The sequence below is a fragment of the Somniosus microcephalus genome, chromosome 34 (assembly GCF_052327205.1).
Source record: "Somniosus microcephalus isolate GS21.2 chromosome 34, FLI_Smic_1.0, whole genome shotgun sequence".
In the NCBI taxonomy this organism is placed as follows: Eukaryota; Metazoa; Chordata; class Chondrichthyes; order Squaliformes; family Somniosidae; genus Somniosus; species Somniosus microcephalus.
In genome coordinates, this window is record NC_141020.1 from 11,158,301 (window position 1) to 11,176,588 (window position 18,288).

Here is an 18,288-nt window from a genome sequence, read left to right on the forward strand (position 1 = left end):
TTAGAGTCGACGTTTCGGGTCGAAACCCTTTTTCAAACCGGGAAAGGAAATAAAATAGATCAAAGGGCAGGGCTGCGATAGAACAAAAGAAGTGAAAGAGACATTAAGAGGTATTCAAAACCAGACGAAATGGTAATAGGACAAGTGGAGACAAAAGACGGCTGAGATTAGGTGTGAAGTGTACTGGCAGAATGAGACAGAGCTGCCAGGTGGGAGAGAGAAAAAAAGGAAAGGGGGGGGGTGAAGGGAAGACCCAAATCAAAGGGGTGGAAAAAAATATAAGTAAAAATGTAATGGGGCCGAGGTTATGATCTGAAATTGTTGAACTCGATATTGAGTCCGGAAGGCTGCAGAGTGCCTAATCGGAAGATGAGGTGCTGTTCCTTGAGTTTACGATGAGCTTCTGTGGAACAATGTAAGAGGCGGAGGACGGTGAGGTCCGAGTGGGAGTGGAGCGGTGAATTAAAATGACAGGCGACCGGAAGCTCATTGACTGGAGGGAAACTGTTGCCAACCCTCCAGAATTGCCCTGGAGTCTCCAGGAATTAAAGGTGAATCCCCTGGACACCAACTGCCAGCAAAACCCAGGGAGAAAAATCGTAGGGGTATTAAAAAACATTGCGTGTTTTCTTAAGTTTTCTCTCAGCACCTTTGTCTATTAGTTATAATTGGAGATGGGGGAGGGGGGGGGGGAAAAAGGCTGTTTGACCGGGCGGGGCGGTCGGAGGTGGTCAGACGTGACAAAACCTCCAGGACGATATCCAATCGGAGTTGGCAACTCTCTCTGGAATGGGTCCAGTCGAAAAGGGAGGAGTTTGTACGTACTTGCATAGCAGGTCCAAGGCACCTCACGAAGAGTGGGTTCGTCTGAAAGTGCAGCAACTGTTGGCAAAGGCAGCAGTCAATTTGCGAACTGCAAAGGCCCAGAAGCAGTGGTGAGATGAGGAGGAATTTCTTCATTCAGAGGGGGGTGAATCTTTGGAATTCTCCACCCCCAGAGGGCTGTGGAGACTCAGTCGTTGAATATATTCAAGACGGAGATTGATAAATTTTAGGGAACAAAGGGAATTAAGGGATATGGGGATAGTGCGGGAAGGTGGAGTTGAGGTAGAAGATCAGCCATGATCTCAGTGAATGGCGGAGCAGGCTCGAAGGGGCCAGATGGATGTCTTGCTGCAGTTGTATAGGGCCTTGGTGAGACCACACCTTGAGTATTGTGTGCAGTTTTGGTCGCCTTATCTGAGAAAGGATGTTCTTGCCATGGAGGGAGTGCAGCGAAGATTCACCAGGCTGATACCTGGGATGGCAGGAATGACGTATGAAGAGAGATTGGGTCGATTGGGCTTATATTCGCTGGAGTTTAGAAGAATGAGAGGGGATCTCATTGAAACTTATAAAATTCTAACAGGACTAGACAGACTAGATGCAGGAAGGATGTTCCTGATGGCGGGGGAGTCCAGAACCAGAGGTCACAGTCTAAGGATAAGGGGTAAGCCATTTAGGACTGAGATGAGGAGGAATTTCTTCACCCAGAGAGTGGTGAACCTGTGGAATTCTCTACCACAGAAGGCAGTGGAGGCCAACTTATTAAATATATTCAAGAAGGAGTTGGATATATTTCTTAAGGCTAAAGGGATATGGGGAGAAAGCAGGGACAGGGTACTGAGTTTGGATGATCAGCCATGATCTCATTGAATGGCAGAACAGGCTCGAGGGGCCGAATGGCCTACTCCTGCTCCTATCTTCTATGTTTCTATGGGCTACTCCTGCTCCTAATTCTAATGTTTTTATGAACGGTTATGCAATTGGATATGTACTTGAACTTGCAGGGCTATCGGAAAAAGCTGGGGGGTGGGAGTAAATTGGACAGCTCTCAAAGAGCCAGCACAGGCACGATGGGCCGAATGGCCTCCTCCTGTGCTGTATGATTTTATGAAGGCGATGGATCTATTTTTGGTGGCACGATTCGAAGGAGTGTTGGCCAGAGAACTCCCTGCGCTTCTTCAAGGAGTGTTATTTGTGGCTCAGTGGGCAGCACTCTCGCCTCTGAGTCAGCAGGTTGTGGGTTCAAGTCCCCACTCCAGAGACTCGAGCACAAAAATCTAGGATGGACAATCCCAGTGCAGTGCTGAGGGAGTGCTGCACTGTCGGAGGTGCCGTCTTTCGGATGAGACGTTAAACCGAGGCCCCGTCTGCTCTCTCAGGTGGACGTAAAAGATCCCATGGCCACTATTTCGAAGAGCAGGGGGTTCTCCCCGGTGTCCTGGGGCCAATATTTATCGCTAAAGCAGATTATCCGATCATTATCACATTGCTGTTTGTGGGAGCTTGCTGTGCGCAAAATGGCTGCCGCATTTCCTACATTACAACAGTGACTGCACTTCAAAAAGTATTTCATTGGCTGTAAAGCACTTTGGGACGTCCTGAGGTCGTGAAAGGTGCTATATAAATGCAAGTCTTCCTCTCTTGCAAGCCACACGGGGCTACATAAGAACATAAGACGTAGGAGCAGGAGTTGGCCATTTGGCCCCTCGAGCCTGCTCCGCCATTCAATAAGATCATGGCTGATCCAATCTTGGCCTCAACTCCACTTCCCTGCCCGCTCCCCATAACCCGCGACTCCCTTATCGTTCAAAAATCTCTCTATCTCCACCTTAAATATATTCAATGACCCAGCCTCCACAGCTCTCTGGGGAAGAGAATCCCAAAGATTTACGACCCTCTGAGAGAAGAAATTCCTCTTCATTTCCAATTTAAAAGGGTGCCCCCTTATTCTGAAACTATGCCCCCTAGTTCTAGATTCCCCCACGAGGGGAAACATCCTCTCAGCATCTCCTGTTGAGCCCCTTCAGAATCTTATATGTTTCAATAAGATCCCCTCTCATTCTTCTAAACTCCAATGAGTATAGGCCCAACCTGCTCAACCTTTCCTCATAAGACAACCACTTCGTCTCCGGAATCAACCTCGTGAACCTTCTCTGAACTGCCTCCAATGCAAGTATATCCTTCCTTAAATAAGGAGACCAAAACTGTACGCCGTACTCCAGGTGTGGTCTCACCAACACCCTGTACAGTTGTAACAGGACTTCCCTACTTTTATACTCCATTCCCTTGGCAATAAAATACTCTATTCCCTTTGCTGAAGCACTAGGAGGGGGAGATACTGGACCTTCTCCCGGTCCAGGAGCCAACAGTCGGGGTGAAATGTTCATGATTCTGCTTAGATTGCTGCAATGTTCGTCAGAGTTCATTGCACTTCCAGTAAGTCAGCACATTGTGTGCCAATTTATCGCTTGCAACATGTGGTACAAAAGTGAGCAACTTTAAGAAGGACGTGAAGGCCTTGGAGAGGGTGCAGAGGAGATTTATCAGAAATGGTACCAGGGATGAAGGACTTCGGCTACATAGAAACATAGAAGATAGGAGCAGGAGTAGGCCATTCGGCCCCTCGAGCCTGCTCCGCCATTTAATGAGATCATGGCTGATCATCCAAATTCAGTACCCTGTCCCTGCCTTCTCCCCATATCCCTTGATCACTTTAGCCTTAAGAAATATATCCAACTCCTTCTTGAATATATTTAATGAATTGGCCTCAACTGCCTTGTGTGGTAGAGAATTCCACAGGTTCAGCACTCTCTGGGTGAAGAAATTCCTCCTCATCTCTGTCCTAAATGGCTTACCCCTTATCCTTAGACTGTGACCCCTGGTTCTGGACTCCCCCGCCATCGGGAACATCCTTCCTGCATCTAGTCCTGTTAGAATTTTATAAGTTTCAATGAGATCCCCTCTCATTCTTCTAAACTCTAGCGAATATAAGCCTAATCGACCCAATCTCTCCTCATACGTCATTCCTGCCATCCCAGGTATCAGTCTGGTGAATCTTTGCTGCACTCCCTCCGTGGCAAGAACATCCTTCCTCAGATGAGGTGACCAAAACTGCACACAATACTCCACAATACATGGAGAGACCAGAGAAGCCGGGGTTGTTCTCCTTAAAGCAGAGAAGGCTAAGGGGAGATTTAACAGAGGCGTTCAAAATTATGAAGGGTAGATAGAGAGAAACTGTTTCCACTGGCAGGTGGGTCAGTAGCCAGAGGACACAGATTTAAGATAATTGGCAAAAAGCCCGGGGGGGGGGGATAGGGAAAGATGAGAATTTTTTTTACGTAGCGAGTTGTTATGATCTGAAAGCAGATTCAATAGTAACTTTCAAAGGGGATTTGGATTAATACTAGAAGAGGAAAAATTTGCAGGGCTGTGGGGAAAGAACAGGAGGGAGTGGGGCTAATCGGAGAGCTCTTTCAAAGAGCCGGCACAGGCACGATGGGCCGAATGGCTTCCCTCTGTGCTGTACAATGCTAACACACTAAGACTGAAGACACATTCACATGGGTGGTGTCACGGCCAATGCTTCTCTCACCCCCCGAGCCTCCAAGCTCACTGACGTAAGAAAACTGCTAGGCACTTGGTCGGAGTATTAAACAAGGCTTTAATCGACTGTTTCACAACACGGAAGTCTAGTTATCCTTCACTAGTTCCTGTTTACAAAATGTCCCTGAGCAAGCTGGGCCCGTGCCCGTGTATTTATACTCTCCCTGGACAGCGCCACCAGCAGGCCGCCCAGTATATTTCATAAGTCCTTTCTACATGAATGGCACGATTTATGTCACTCACCTTTCTCATCACTCTGGTGTCGGCTTGACTCAGCCCGCAGCAGTCCCGCCTCTGATGGAGAAGGTCGTGGTTGGTCAAGCTCCCCTCCAGGACCTGACCGACACGTCAGTGCAGTACTGGAGGGAGGTGCTGCACTGTCGGTGGTGCGTGTCCTTGAGAGGAGATGTTGAACTGGGGACCTGGTCTGGCAGATATTGAGGGAGCCCCCCTGGTCTCTTGGCCAACATTCTTCCCTCAAGTAACACCTTACCCAGAACACATTAACTGGCCCTACATCTCACTGTGCAAAGCCCACTTCACACTCTAATTTATTGCTTTAAAGTGCCGTGATGTGATTGGAGAGACGTGACCCTTAAACCCAAGCTCATTCTGTCTCTGCCTTTGCATCTTAGAACTCTCTGGGGAGTTTTCCGCTAACTTTTTTCCGTTCCTGTCCTAAAAGGGATGGTTTCTGCAGGAGGCGGTGGTTCGGACTATCCTGACTGTGGTTCCGGTAGTGCACCCGAGGGGATCAGCGCTCAGGTGAGGGTCACCAGGCTGCTCAGCAACGGGGTGCGTCGCAAACCATCGCAGTGCTCTCCTCACCTGACGTCCACCACACACACTTTCCAGTGAGGGGGGGGGGCGGTGGCGGTGGTCACTGGCTAGCGATCGAGAGCGGGAACCCTGGCTGACCCACCCTCTCCCTGGATGAGGAGGTGTCCATAAATCCTAGTGTCAGCCGTGGCTCAGTGGGTAGCACTCTCTCTCGCCTCTCAGTCAGAAGGTTGTGGGTTCGAGACCCCACTCCAGAGACTTGAGCACAAAATCCAGGCTGACACTCCCAGTGCAGTACTGAGGGAGCGCCGCACTGTCGGAGGTGCCGTCTTTCAGATGAGACGTTAAACCGAGGCCCCGTCTGCCTTCCCAAGTGGACGTAAAAGATCCCATGGTGCTATTCGAGCAAGGGAGTTCTCCCCAGTGTCCCTCAACCAACATCACTAAAAACGGATTATCTGCTCATTATCTTATTTTTTTGTTTGTGGGAGCTTGCTGTGCACAAAATTGGCTGCTGCGTTTCCCACATTACAACAGTGGCTAAACTTCAAAAAGTACTTCATTGGCTGTAGAGAGATTTGGGACGTCCTCAGGTGGAAAAGGGTGTTATATAAATGCAAGGCTTTCTTTCTTTCAGGCAAGGGCAGCGCCCAGTTTGGCTGTGATGGCTCTCACAGTTAAACAGCCTACTCATTGTCTGGACTCAGACCTGAAAAAGCGGGGCAAGGAACTGGAGAGCCGATGGCCCAGTGGAAAGGGTATCAGAGCAAGACTCCGTGCCCTCAGGAGGCAAAGGGGGGGAAAGGTGAGGGTGTCGGGGTGAAAGGTGAGAGGTTGAGGGGTCGGGGTGAAAGGTGAGAGGTCGGGGTGAAAGGTGAGAGGTTGGAGGGTCGGGGTGAAAGGTGAAGGGGTCGGGGTGAAAGGCGAAGGGGTCGGGGTGAAAGGTGAGGAGGTCGGGGAGAAAGGTGAGGGGTCGGGGAGAAAGGTGAAGGGGTCGGGGTGAAAGGTGAGGGGGTCGGGGCGAAAGGTGGGGGGTCGGGGCGAAAGGTGAGGGGGTCGGGGAGAAAGGTGAGGGGGTCGGGGTGAAAGGTGAGGGGTTCGGGGAGGAAGGTGAGGGGGTCGGGGAAGCTGAACATACGTCCCTGACCTTACTCAGGGGAAAAAAAACTTGTTAAATATGCGCTGGAGAGGATTCTGCCCTCAATTAAGCTCCACAAAAAAGCCTCTTACGATACAATAATCTGCTAAGGAGGGAACCAGGCAACAGGGAAGTCAATGAACTTTCAACAAACTGTATTGAGAATGAGAGGTTGTTTGGCTGGGGCCTAATTGCAATGAGTACACGGTCAATGCCGACAGTGTTTTCCCCCTTCCCCCGCTGCTCCTCTATATGCCCCTCCCCCTGTCTCCGGCACACACACACAAACACATATATAAACAGTGTGGTACGTGCAGTGCAGCACTAACGGCAGCACAGCATCGTGGGTAGGTCAAACCCACAGCTGCAGACATGACGACCTTGGCTCCATTCTCCCACAGCTCGGTGTGCTAAGAGCGTGTTTATTAAAAAAATTAACAGGCCCCCCCCACCTCAGCCAGCGACGCAGAGGGACTCCTCTCCACCATTACTTCGGAATATTTTCAAGCCAGGATTTTTTTTTAAAACACCTATTGCATTGCCACAGGAGGCGAAATGTTTGCTTTAAGTTACTGAAAACAAAGCAGCTCTCTCTTTTTTTAAACGAAATGATTGAGAAACCGCAGTGCAAGGGGAGCCAGCGATTCCCAGCTCTGAGCCCCAGCATCCTCGCCCTGGTCCCCTGTTAAGTCCCCCGCTCACCCAACTTGGCCCTTGCAATGGCATGGCAGCCGTGGTTCAGTGGGCCGCGCCCTCTCGCGTCTCGAGTCAGAAGGTTGTGGGTTCAAGACCCACTCCAGAGACTTCAGTGCTGAGGGAGTGCTGCACTGTCGGAGGGGCCGTCTTCTGGATGAGACGTTAAACCGAGAGCCCGTTTGCCCTCTCAGGTGGATGTAAAAGATCCCGTGGCACTATTTCGAAGAGGAGCGGGGGGGGGGGCAGTTCTCCCCGGTGTCCTGGGCCAATATTTATCCCTCAACCAACAAACAGATGGTCCGGTCATTATCACATTGCTGTTTGTGGGAGCTTGCTGTGCACAAATTGGCTGCCGCGTTTCCCTACATTACAACAGTGACTCCACTTCAAAAAGTACTTCATTGGTGGTGAAGCGCTTTGGGACGTCCTGAGGTCATGACTGGCGCTCTAAAAATGCAAGTCTTTCTTTATGGACTCACCCTACTTCTGGTACATGTCTGTGGTATCTTTCCGTGTCTCCCCTACCCTGCCCTCTACTCTAGTATCAGTGGTAGAGCCGACACTTTGAACAGAAAGAACAAACAGCTTTACACAGAATATATAGCACGGAAACAGGCCATTCGGCCTAACTGGTCTGTGCCGGCGTTTATGCTCCACACCAGCCTCCTCCCACCCTACTTCATCTCACCCTATCAGCATATCCTTCTATTCCTTTCCCCCTCATGTGTTTATCCAGCTTCCCCTTGAATGCATCTGCACTATTCGCCTCAACCACTCCCTGTGGTAGCGAGTTCCACATTCTCACCACTCTCTGGGTAAAGAATTCCTTATTGGCTTTATGAGTGACTAACTTATGGTTATGGCCCCTAGTTTAGGGGTTTATATAGTGTTACCTTTATATATTTTTTTCATGTTCATTCACAGGATGTGGGCGTCGCTGGCAAGGCCAGCATTTATTGCCCATCCCTAGTTGCCCTTGAGAAGGTGGTGGTGAGCCGCCTTCTTGAACCGCTGCAGTCCGTGTGGTGAAGGTGCTCCCACAGTGCTGTTAGGGAGGGAGTTCCAGGATTTTGACCCAGCGACGATGAAGGAACGGCCGATATATTTCCCAAGTCAGGATGGTGCGTGACTTGGGTGAGGGGGCGGGGGAACTTGGAGGTGGTGGTGTTTCCCGTACGCCTCCTGCCCCTTGTCCTTCTAGGTGGAAGAGGTCGCGGGTTTGGGAGAGGCTGTTGAAGAAGCAATTATAGAACGCCTTTCACGTCCTTGGACATTCCAAAGCGCTTCAAAGTCAATGAATTATTTTTGAAGTGCAGTCACTGGTGCTATGTAGGCAAATGAGGCAGGGGATTTGCGCAGAGCAAGATCCCACAAATAGCAATGAGATAAACAATGAACTTTCCTCTATATGGCGCCTTTTCACTACCTCAGGATATCTCAAAGCGCTTTACAGCCAATGAAGTACCTTTGAAGAGTTATCATGTTGGGAATTGTTCAGTTAATCTGTTTTTGGTGCCGATGGGTTAAGGAGAAATATAGGCTCGTGGGATCTTCCTGAATAGGTAGACAGGTCCTTGGTTTAACATCACATCTGACAGATGACACCTCAGTACTGCACTGAAGTGTCAGTTTGGATTATGCGCTCAAAGTCTTGGGCTTTCTCCCTAAATCCATCCATCCCTCAACTCCTCCTCTCTCTTCCCAACTTCTAAACCTTCTCCAAAACCCACCTCTTCAATTGCACCTTCAGCGCATCCGGCCAAAACTCTCCCCACTAACGCCGAGAATCCATTCTCCCCTCGCGTGGCACGTCGCAGAAGTGTTTACCACACTGAACGTGCGCATCCCTGACTTCCAATCGCTCCACCATTGGCGGCCGTGCCTTCAGCTGCCTGGGCCCTAAGCTCTGGAATTCCCTCCCTAAATTATAGGGGGTGGTGGTTGTGGCGCGTGCGCCCAGTCAGTTATGCCCCTGTCTGTGAGCGGTTCGAATCGCTCCCACGCCCCTGGGTTCTGGACACCGGACTTAGGTACAGGCGGCGATACAGAAAGACTCGAGTAGGCAGGTGGTTTGGATGTAAGAAAACCAAGATTTTATTAAAACAGAAATTAACACAGTCTTATGAGAAGCTACTAGTATAACAATACAGGCAAATACAAAATAACTGTACTTATACAGGGAATGGGGAACACACGGCACATCGAGGGAAAACAAACTATATTAACAATCCCCTTATCCTCATCCCACCCCCTATACCTGACTAGATTAAGCTATGAGGGGCCAGAATTCATGCTCACCAATCCAAAGCAAAGCCAACTGTTAACGAGTGCAAGGTTTTGAGGTTTGGTTCTCTGTCCTCTTAGGTACCCCGTCGCCACGTGGTCTTCAGGGGCGCGGTGCTGGAGCTGCTACTGCGACACACCTTCTTCTCTTCAGCTACCGTCGTCGTCTTGTCTTGATGGGTTCTCCTCTTCTCCTCCCTCGGGCGGTCGTCGGCGGTAACATTATGTTTATAGGGCAGTTGGCAGTTTTAACTGCCTAGATTTTCCTACCCAAGCGTTAAAACGCCAGTATATTCGTTGTGGCGTGGACACCTGCGTTTTCGCAGTGCTCACCAGGAATGTTCGTCTCACCAAGCGCCAGCTTATAACTAGATGCTTGGCCTCATCAATACGTTTTTCGCTGCCCTGCTCTGCTCTTATCGAGTTGTTACCGTCTTCTTCATCTCCTTACATCTCGTCTCGTTCAGTTACTATACAAGTCCTGAACTGCCCACTCACTTTTGTCTCACCCCTTTTTGCGGCCTGGGCGTCCTGGATGGCTATGGACTTGGGTCTCGTTCCCCTCCCCTGCAATCGGTATGGTGTCCTTAGTTACTGAAATTCTGCTACGGGGAGCGAGGAGAGAACCTGCCACGAGGCCAAGGCATGAGTGCGAGCGGCAGCCCAAGAGGCCGGAGCCACGACAGCAGGGACAAGGGCACGAGCACGAGAGCAAGAGAGAGATTGCTACCCGGGGCCTCCAGTTATACTCCTTGCGATAGCCCCTTATCGGCGCGCCAAATCAGGTTAGTTCATTGTTCCAATTTTGGCGGGCTAGTTTAAATGATTGTAGCAATCTAAACTAACTGTTTTTAGATGGCTGTTTATCGCACCTAATGGCCTGATGTCTGAGCTGTATTGTTATTAATGCATTTTAAATCGGCCTGTCCAGCCTCGATGGCTTCCTTAAGCTGTTTCCGATTATTTATGCAAACAGCTTGATGGCCCCAAGTATAGGCCTAACTAGTTTTGATCTGTCTACGATCTAGCTTAATGCATATTCAAAGTCCTGTTTCTGCTTTTCCAAAATACAAAGTCCTTTTTCACAGAAACTGCATTTTAGGTTTCGATTTCCCTAAAAGCTGCTTGTGCTGCTACAGAGTCCAAGCTTTTAAAATCTTGCAGGCTTTTGGTCACGAGGTGCGGACGCCATCTTTGGGTACCTTTTTAAAATGTCCATGCAGGGCCCCTTTCATTATTAATGACCTTGGGGGAAATGTGGAAATTTTGCGAATCTTACAAAACCTCTCCGCCCCTCTCTCCTCCTTTAAGACGCCACTTAAAAACCTACCTCTATGACCGAGCTTTTGGTCACCTGCCCTAATATTACGTGGCTCGGGGTCAAATTTTGTTTGATAATCGCTCCTGTGAAGCGCCTTGGGACGTTTTAATTTGTTAAAGGCGCTATATAAATGCAAGTTGATGTTGTTAATGCATAACAATAAATCCGGTAAAGCCTTCTGGCAATCGGTCACTGTTTATCCCTTAATAAACAGACACCAACAAGACATTACACAGCTGTAAATCTAATCCAGAGCTTCAGCCAACAGCTATGAAGCAGCATATGACCTGAAAACTCTTTTAATTAGATTACCATCCGTGCACTCACACACTCAGTTCTGTTATTCTTGTTGTCGGATTATCGTAAAAACCCGACCAGTTTCCTTTAGGGATCAGAGGGACCTTGGTGTGCATGTACACAGATCCCTGAAGGCAGCAGGACAGGTAGATAAGGTGGTTAAGAAGTCGTATGGGATACTTGCCTTCATTAGCCGAGGCATAGAATATAATAGCATGGAGGTTATGATGGAACTGTACAAAACGCTAGTTAGGCCACAGCTGGAATACTGTGTGCGGTTCTGGTCGCCACACTATAGGAAGGATGTGATTGCATTGGAGAGGATGCAGAGGAGATTCACCAGGATGTTACCTGGGCTGGAGTGCTTCAGCTATGAAGAGAGACTGGACAGGCTGGGGTTGTTTTCCTTAGAGCAGAGAAGGCTGAGGGGGGACCTGATTGAGGAGTACAAAATTATGAGGGGCATAGATAGGGTAGATAGAAAGGAACTTTTCCCCTTAGTAGAGGGTTCAATAACCAGGGGGCATAGTTTCAAGGTAAGGGGCAGGAGGTTTAATGGGGATTTGAGGAAAAACATTTTCACCCAGAGGGTGGTTGGAATCTGGAACTCACTGCCTGAAAGGGTGGTAGAGGCAGGAACCCTCACAACATTCAAGAAGCATTTAGATGAGCACTTGAAACGCCATAGCATACAAGGCTATGGACCAAGTGCTGGAAAATGGGATTAGAATAGATAGGGCATGATGGCCGGCGCGGACACGATGGGACGAAGGGCTTCTTTCTGTGCTGTATAACTCTATGACACTAAGGAAACTTGCATGTCCTTACCCAGGTCTGGGCCTATACGTGACTCCAGCCCCACACCAACGTAGCTGACTCTTAACTGCCCTCCGAAGTGGCCTTGGCAAGCCACCAAACCGCTCCCAACCGAACGGCACTGCGGGAGTACCTTCACCACACCGACTGCAGCGGTTCAAGGAGGCAGCTCACCACCACCTTCTCAAGGGCAACTAAGGGCTAGAAACATAGAAAAATAGGAGCAGGAGTAGGCCATTCGGCCCTTCGAGCCTGCTCCACCATTCAATATGATCGTGGCTGATCCTCTATCTCAATACCATATTGCCGCTCTCTCCCCATACCCCTTGATGCCTTTTGTGTCTAGAAATCTATCGATCTCCTTCTTAAATATATTCAGTGAATTTAGTTGGGGATTCTCGGACTAGGGGCCATCGTCTAAAAATTAAAGCCAGACCTTTCAGGAGTGAAATTGGGAAAGACTTTACACACAAAGGGTGGTAGAAGTTTGGAACTCTCTTCCGCTAGATCAGTTGATAGTTTTAAATCTGGGATTGATGGCTTTTTGTTAACGAAAGGTATTAAGGGATATGGGCCAAAGACGGGTATATGGAGTTAGGTCGCAGATCGGCCATGATCTCATTGAATGGCGGAGCAGGCTCGAGGGGCTGAATGGCCTACTCCTGTTCCTATGTTCCTTGCCAGTGATGCCAGCACCCCGAGAATGAATTTTTAAAAATGCTGTATTGCAGGGGGCTATATGTCACTCTGCCTACCTGACTCCAGAAAGTGATTCCTTCCTTTTCCAATTATCTCCCATCCTCTTCCGAAGGCACCAAGTCTTGTTGGGTTGAGTAGACTCGGTTCACATTCCCTTGAGTATAGATGATTAAGGGGCGACCTAACTGAGGTGTTTAAGATGATTACAGTTGTTGATAGGGGAGACAGAGAGCAACTATTTCCTCTGGCCGGGGGGGGGGGGGGGGGGCGGTGGGGGGAGTCCAGAACAAGGAGGCATGACCCTAAAAATTAGAGCTAGGCTGTTTCCACGAGCTAGGGTGATGTAAGGAAGCACTTCTTCACACAAAGGGTTAGTGGAAATCTGGAACTCTCTCCCCCCAAAAAAGCTTTTAGAAACATAGAAGATAGGAGCAGGAGTAGGCCATTTGGCCCCTCGAGCCTGTTCAAATTTCTTCACCCAGCGAGTGGTGAACCTGTGGAATTCTCTACCACAGAAGGCAGTTGAGGCCAATTCATTAAATATATTCAAGAAGGAGTTAGATATATTTCTTAAGGCTAAAGGGATCAAGGGATATGGGGAGAAGGCAGGGACAGGGTACTGAATTTGGATGATCAGCCATGATCTCATTAAATGGCGGAACAGGCTCAAGGGGCCGCATGGCCTACTCCTGCTCCTATCTTCTATGTTTCTATTTATGTGCAAGCCAGGGAGTCAGTATTAGTGGGCTATTTGCCCATGGGGTGCGGGAACATAGCGGAGCCCAAAGCTGTCCTAACACGACATCCAGACATATGCATTTCCCCGGCATCGAGTCACAGGTTAGTGATCAGGGCTGGCAATCCCGGATGACTTATCTCCTCCCTAGCCCCAGGAACGTTGAGTCAGACATAGTCCCTCCACCCTGCTACTGATGAACTAATTCAGCGTGGAATGCAAATTGTACCTGGGGCCTTCCTCCCGACCTGTATGTCTCGAGACCACACCATGCAGCCTACATACTCTGACCCACCAGGGACCTCGCCTGCCCCTGTTTTAAAATAATTAATCTGGGATTACTTTACCAGCTTTGTTCAGTTCAGAAATTCAAGCAGCCAGTTACACAGTGAGTGACCCTTACCCTGCTGAATAAACATTGACGCTGTACAGTTACAGTGAGTGACCCTTAACCTGCTGAATAAACAGTGACTCTGTACAGTTACACAGCGAGTGATCCTTACCCTGCTGAATAAACAGCGACTCTGTACAGTTACAGTGAGTGACCCTTACCCTGTTGAATAAAGAGTGACTCTGTACAGTTACAGTGAGTGATCCTTACCCTGCTGAATAAACAGCGACGCTGTACAGTTACACAGTGAGTGACCCTTACCCTGCTGAATAAACAGTGACTCTGTACAGTTACACAGCGAGTGACCCTTACCCTGCTGAATAAACAGCGACTCTGTACAGTTACACAGCAAGTGATCCTTACCCTGCTGAATAAACAGTGACTCTGTACAGTTACACAGCGAGTGACCCTTACCCTGCTGAATAAACAGTGACTCTGTACAGTTACACAGTGAGTGATCCTTACCCTGCTGAATAAACAGTGACTCTGTACAGTTACACAGCGAGTGACCCTTACCCTGCTGAATAAACAGTGACTCTGTGCAGTTACACAGCGAGTGATCCTTACCCTGCTGAATAAACAGTGACTCTGTACAGTTACACAGTGAGTGATCCTTACCCTGCTGAATAAACAGTGACTCTGTACAGTTACACAGCGAGTGACCCTTACCCTGCTGAATAAAGAGTGACTGCGTACAGTTACACAGTGAGTGACCCTTACCCTGCTGAATAAACTCTGCACAGTTATACAACAAACAGTAGAAGCAGGGATTCAAAGATTAACTCTGGGCTAATCAATTATTAACCATTTCAGGGTGCAGCACTCCTGATGGCACAATGAGCCACTCCAGTGAGCAGTTTAAGAATCTGGGGGAGCTGCCAACTGGAGTCCCTGCGACCTGTGGACTGGGCTGCTCCCAGCTGTGTTGTCCGGATGGCCTTTGCACCACTGCACGAGGCAGGGGGGAAATTGGGCAATGTTGCCACTCCTTATTGCTACGCAGCGTCCCCTGCAACTGTAGCTGCAGGTGCACGACAGCTGCGGGCAGGGTCTGGCTGGACTGCGTTGCTCGCCACAGTTGAACAGCCAGCCAAGTGGGCTCGCACCTGAAGAATGGAGCGAGGTACTGAGGGGTGAGTCGTTGCCGTGGAAACATACTCCAGCACAAGACTGCACCTTTGAAGAGCGGAGTACACTCTGTGGGAAAAGAAAACCTCATAAAAGTGTACTGCATTCCATCAACAACAACATCTTGCATTTATATAGCATCTCTGACTTAATCAAACGCGTTTCACAGCAGCGAATATCAAACAAAATTTGACACCGAGCCACATAAGGAGACATCAGGACAGGCGACCAAAAGCTTGGTCATAGAGGTCGGTTTTAAGGAATGTCTTAAAGGAGGAGAGAGAGGCGGAGAGGTTTAGGGAGCGAATTCCAGAGCTTAGGGCCCAGGCAGCTGAAGGCACGGCCGCCAATGGTGGAGCGATGGAAATCGGGGGATGCGCAAGAGGCCGGGATTGGAGGAGCGCAGAGATCTTGGAGGATTTGTGGGGCTGGAGGAGGTTACAGAGATAGGGAGGGGGGCGAGGAGGCCATGGAGGGATTTGAAAGCAAGGATGAGAATTTTTAAATCGCTTGCATGGTTCTGCAAGGATGTTGGCTGTAGGGTTATCAACTCGGGTTGGATGTATTCTTCACCTCTCACCTCCAAATACCCCGCTCAGTCAAGCCGTCATTTCCTATCGCAAATATTTTTACAACTAGTAAAGAAAAGCAGTCAAAGGAAATAAAATAAGATTTTGTTTTTAAATGCCCCTCTGATTTTTCTCCTGGGATTGCTCGCCGCTGTGCCCAGATTAATCTATCGTTCCCGGAGACTCCAGGGCAGTCCTGGAGAGTTGCCAACCCGAGTTAGATGTGGTGCAAGGTTACATTGCTGTCTCTTCCCGTCTGCCTCTCATTTCTCGGAGAATGCGCTCAACCACAGGAAGTGGGGCCCCACGCCCCCCCACCGCACACGTAGAGCTTTCGCTTTGCTCTCTTCCTGCCAAGGGGGTCGCGAGGGGGGAGAGAACTCCCTCTACACTGTCTCCATCAAACACTCCCAGGGGAGGTACAGCACGGGTTAGATACAGAGTAAAGCTCCCTCTACACTGTCCCATCAAACACTCCCAGGGCAGGTACAGCACGGGTTAGATACAGAGTAAAGCTCCCGCTACACTGTCCCATCAAACACTCCCAGGGCAGGTACAGCACGGGTCAGATACAGAGTAAAGCTCCCTCTACACTGTCTCCATCAAACACTCCCAGGGCAGGTACAGCACGGGTTAGATACAGAGTAAAGCTCCCTCTACACTGTCCCATCAAACACTCCCAGGGCAGGTACAGCACGGGTTAGATACAGAGTAAAGCTCCCTCTACACTGTCCCATCAAACACTCCCAGGGCAGGTACAGCACGGGTTAGATACAGAGTAAAGCTCCCTCTACACTGTCCCCATCAAACACTCCCAGACCAGGTGCAGCACGGGTTAGATACAGAGTAAAGCTCCCTCTACACTGTCCCATCAAACACTCCCAGGGCAGGTACAGCACGGGTTAGATACAGAGTGAAGCTCCCTCTGCACTGTCCCATCAAACATTCCCAGGGCAGGTACAGCACGGGTTAGATACAGAGTAAAGCTCCCTCTACACTGTCCCGTGAAACACTCTCAGGGCAGGTACAGCACGGGTTAGATACGGAGTAAATCTCCCTCTACACTGTCCCGTGAAACACTCTCAGGGCAGGTACAGCACGGGTTAGATACAGAGTAAAGCTCCCTCTACACTGTCCCATCAAACACTCCCAGGGCAGGTACAGCACGGGTTAGATACAGAGTAAAGCTCCCTCTACACTGTCCCCATCAAACACTCCCAGGGCAGCTACAGCACGGGTTAGATACAGAGTAAAGCTCCCTCTACACTGTCCCATCAAACACTCCCAAGGCAGGTACAGCACGAGTTAGATACAGAGTAAAGCTCCCACTACACTGTCTCATCAAACATTCCCAGGGCAGGTACAGCACGGGTTAGATACAGAGTAAAGCTCCCTCTACACTGTCCTATCAAACACTCGCAGGGCAGGTACAGCACGGGTTAGATACAGAGTAAAGCTCCCTCTACACTGTCCCATCAAACACTCCCAGGGCAGGTACAGCACGGGTTAGATACAGAGTAAAGCTCCCTCTACACTGTCCCATCAAACACTCCCAGGGCAGGTACAGCACGGGTTAGATACAGAGTAAAGCTCCCTCTACACTGTCCCCATCAAACACTCCCAGACCAGGTGCAGCACGGGTTAGATACAGAGTAAAGCTCCCTCTACACTGTCCCATCAAACACTCCCAGGGCAGGTACAGCACGGGTTAGATACAGAGTGAAGCTCCCTCTACACTGTCCCATCAAACATTCCCAGGGCAGGTACAGCACGGGTTAGATACAGAGTAAAGCTCCCTCTACACTGTCCCGTGAAACACTCTCAGGGCAGGTACAGCACGGGTTAGATACGGAGTAAATCTCCCTCTACACTGTCCCGTGAAACACTCTCAGGGCAGGTACAGCACGGGTTAGATACAGAGTAAAGCTCCCTCTACACTGTCCCATCAAACACTCCCAGGGCAGGTACAGCACGGGTTAGATACAGAGTAAAGCTCCCTCTACACTGTCCCCATCAAACACTCCCAAGGCAGGTACAGCACGAGTTAGATACAGAGTAAAGCTCCCACTACACTGTCTCATCAAACATTCCCAGGGCAGGTACAGCACGGGTTAGATACAAAGTAAAGCTCCCTTTCCACTGTCCCATCAAACACTCGCAGGGCCGGTACAGCACGGGTTAGATACAGAGTAAAGCTCCCTCTACACTGTCCCATCAAACACTCCCAGGGCAGGTACAGCATGGGTTAGATACAGAGTAAAGCTCCCTCTGCACTGTCCCATCAAACATTCCCAGGGCAGGTACAGCACGGGTTAGATACAGAGTAAAGCTCCCTCTACATTGTCCCATCAAACACTCCCAGGGCAGGTACAGCACGGGTTAGAGACAGAGTAAAGCTCCCTCTACACTGTCCCGTCAAACACTCCCAGGGCAGGTACAGCACGGGTTAGATACAGAGTAAAGCTCCCTCTGCACTGTCCCGGCAAACACTCCCAGGGCAGGTACAGCACGGGTTAGATACAGAGTGAAGCTCCCTCTACACTGTCCCATCAAACATTCCCAGGGCAGGTACAGCACGGGTTAGATACAGAGTAAAGCTCCCTCTGCACTGTCCCGTGAAACACTCTCAGGGCAGGTACAGCACGGGTTAGATACGGAGTAAATCTCCCTCTACACTGTCCCGTGAAACACTCTCAGGGCAGGTACAGCACGGGTTAGATACAGAGTAAAGCTCCCTCTACACTGTCCCATCAAACACTCCCAGGGCAGGTACAGCACGGGTTAGATACAGAGTAAAGCTCCCTCTACACTGTCCCCATCAAACACTCCCAAGGCAGGTACAGCACGAGTTAGATACAGAGTAAAGCTCCCACTACACTGTCTCATCAAACATTCCCAGGGCAGGTACAGCACGGGTTAGATACAAAGTAAAGCTCCCTTTCCACTGTCCCATCAAACACTCGCAGGGCCGGTACAGCACGGGTTAGATACAGAGTAATGCTC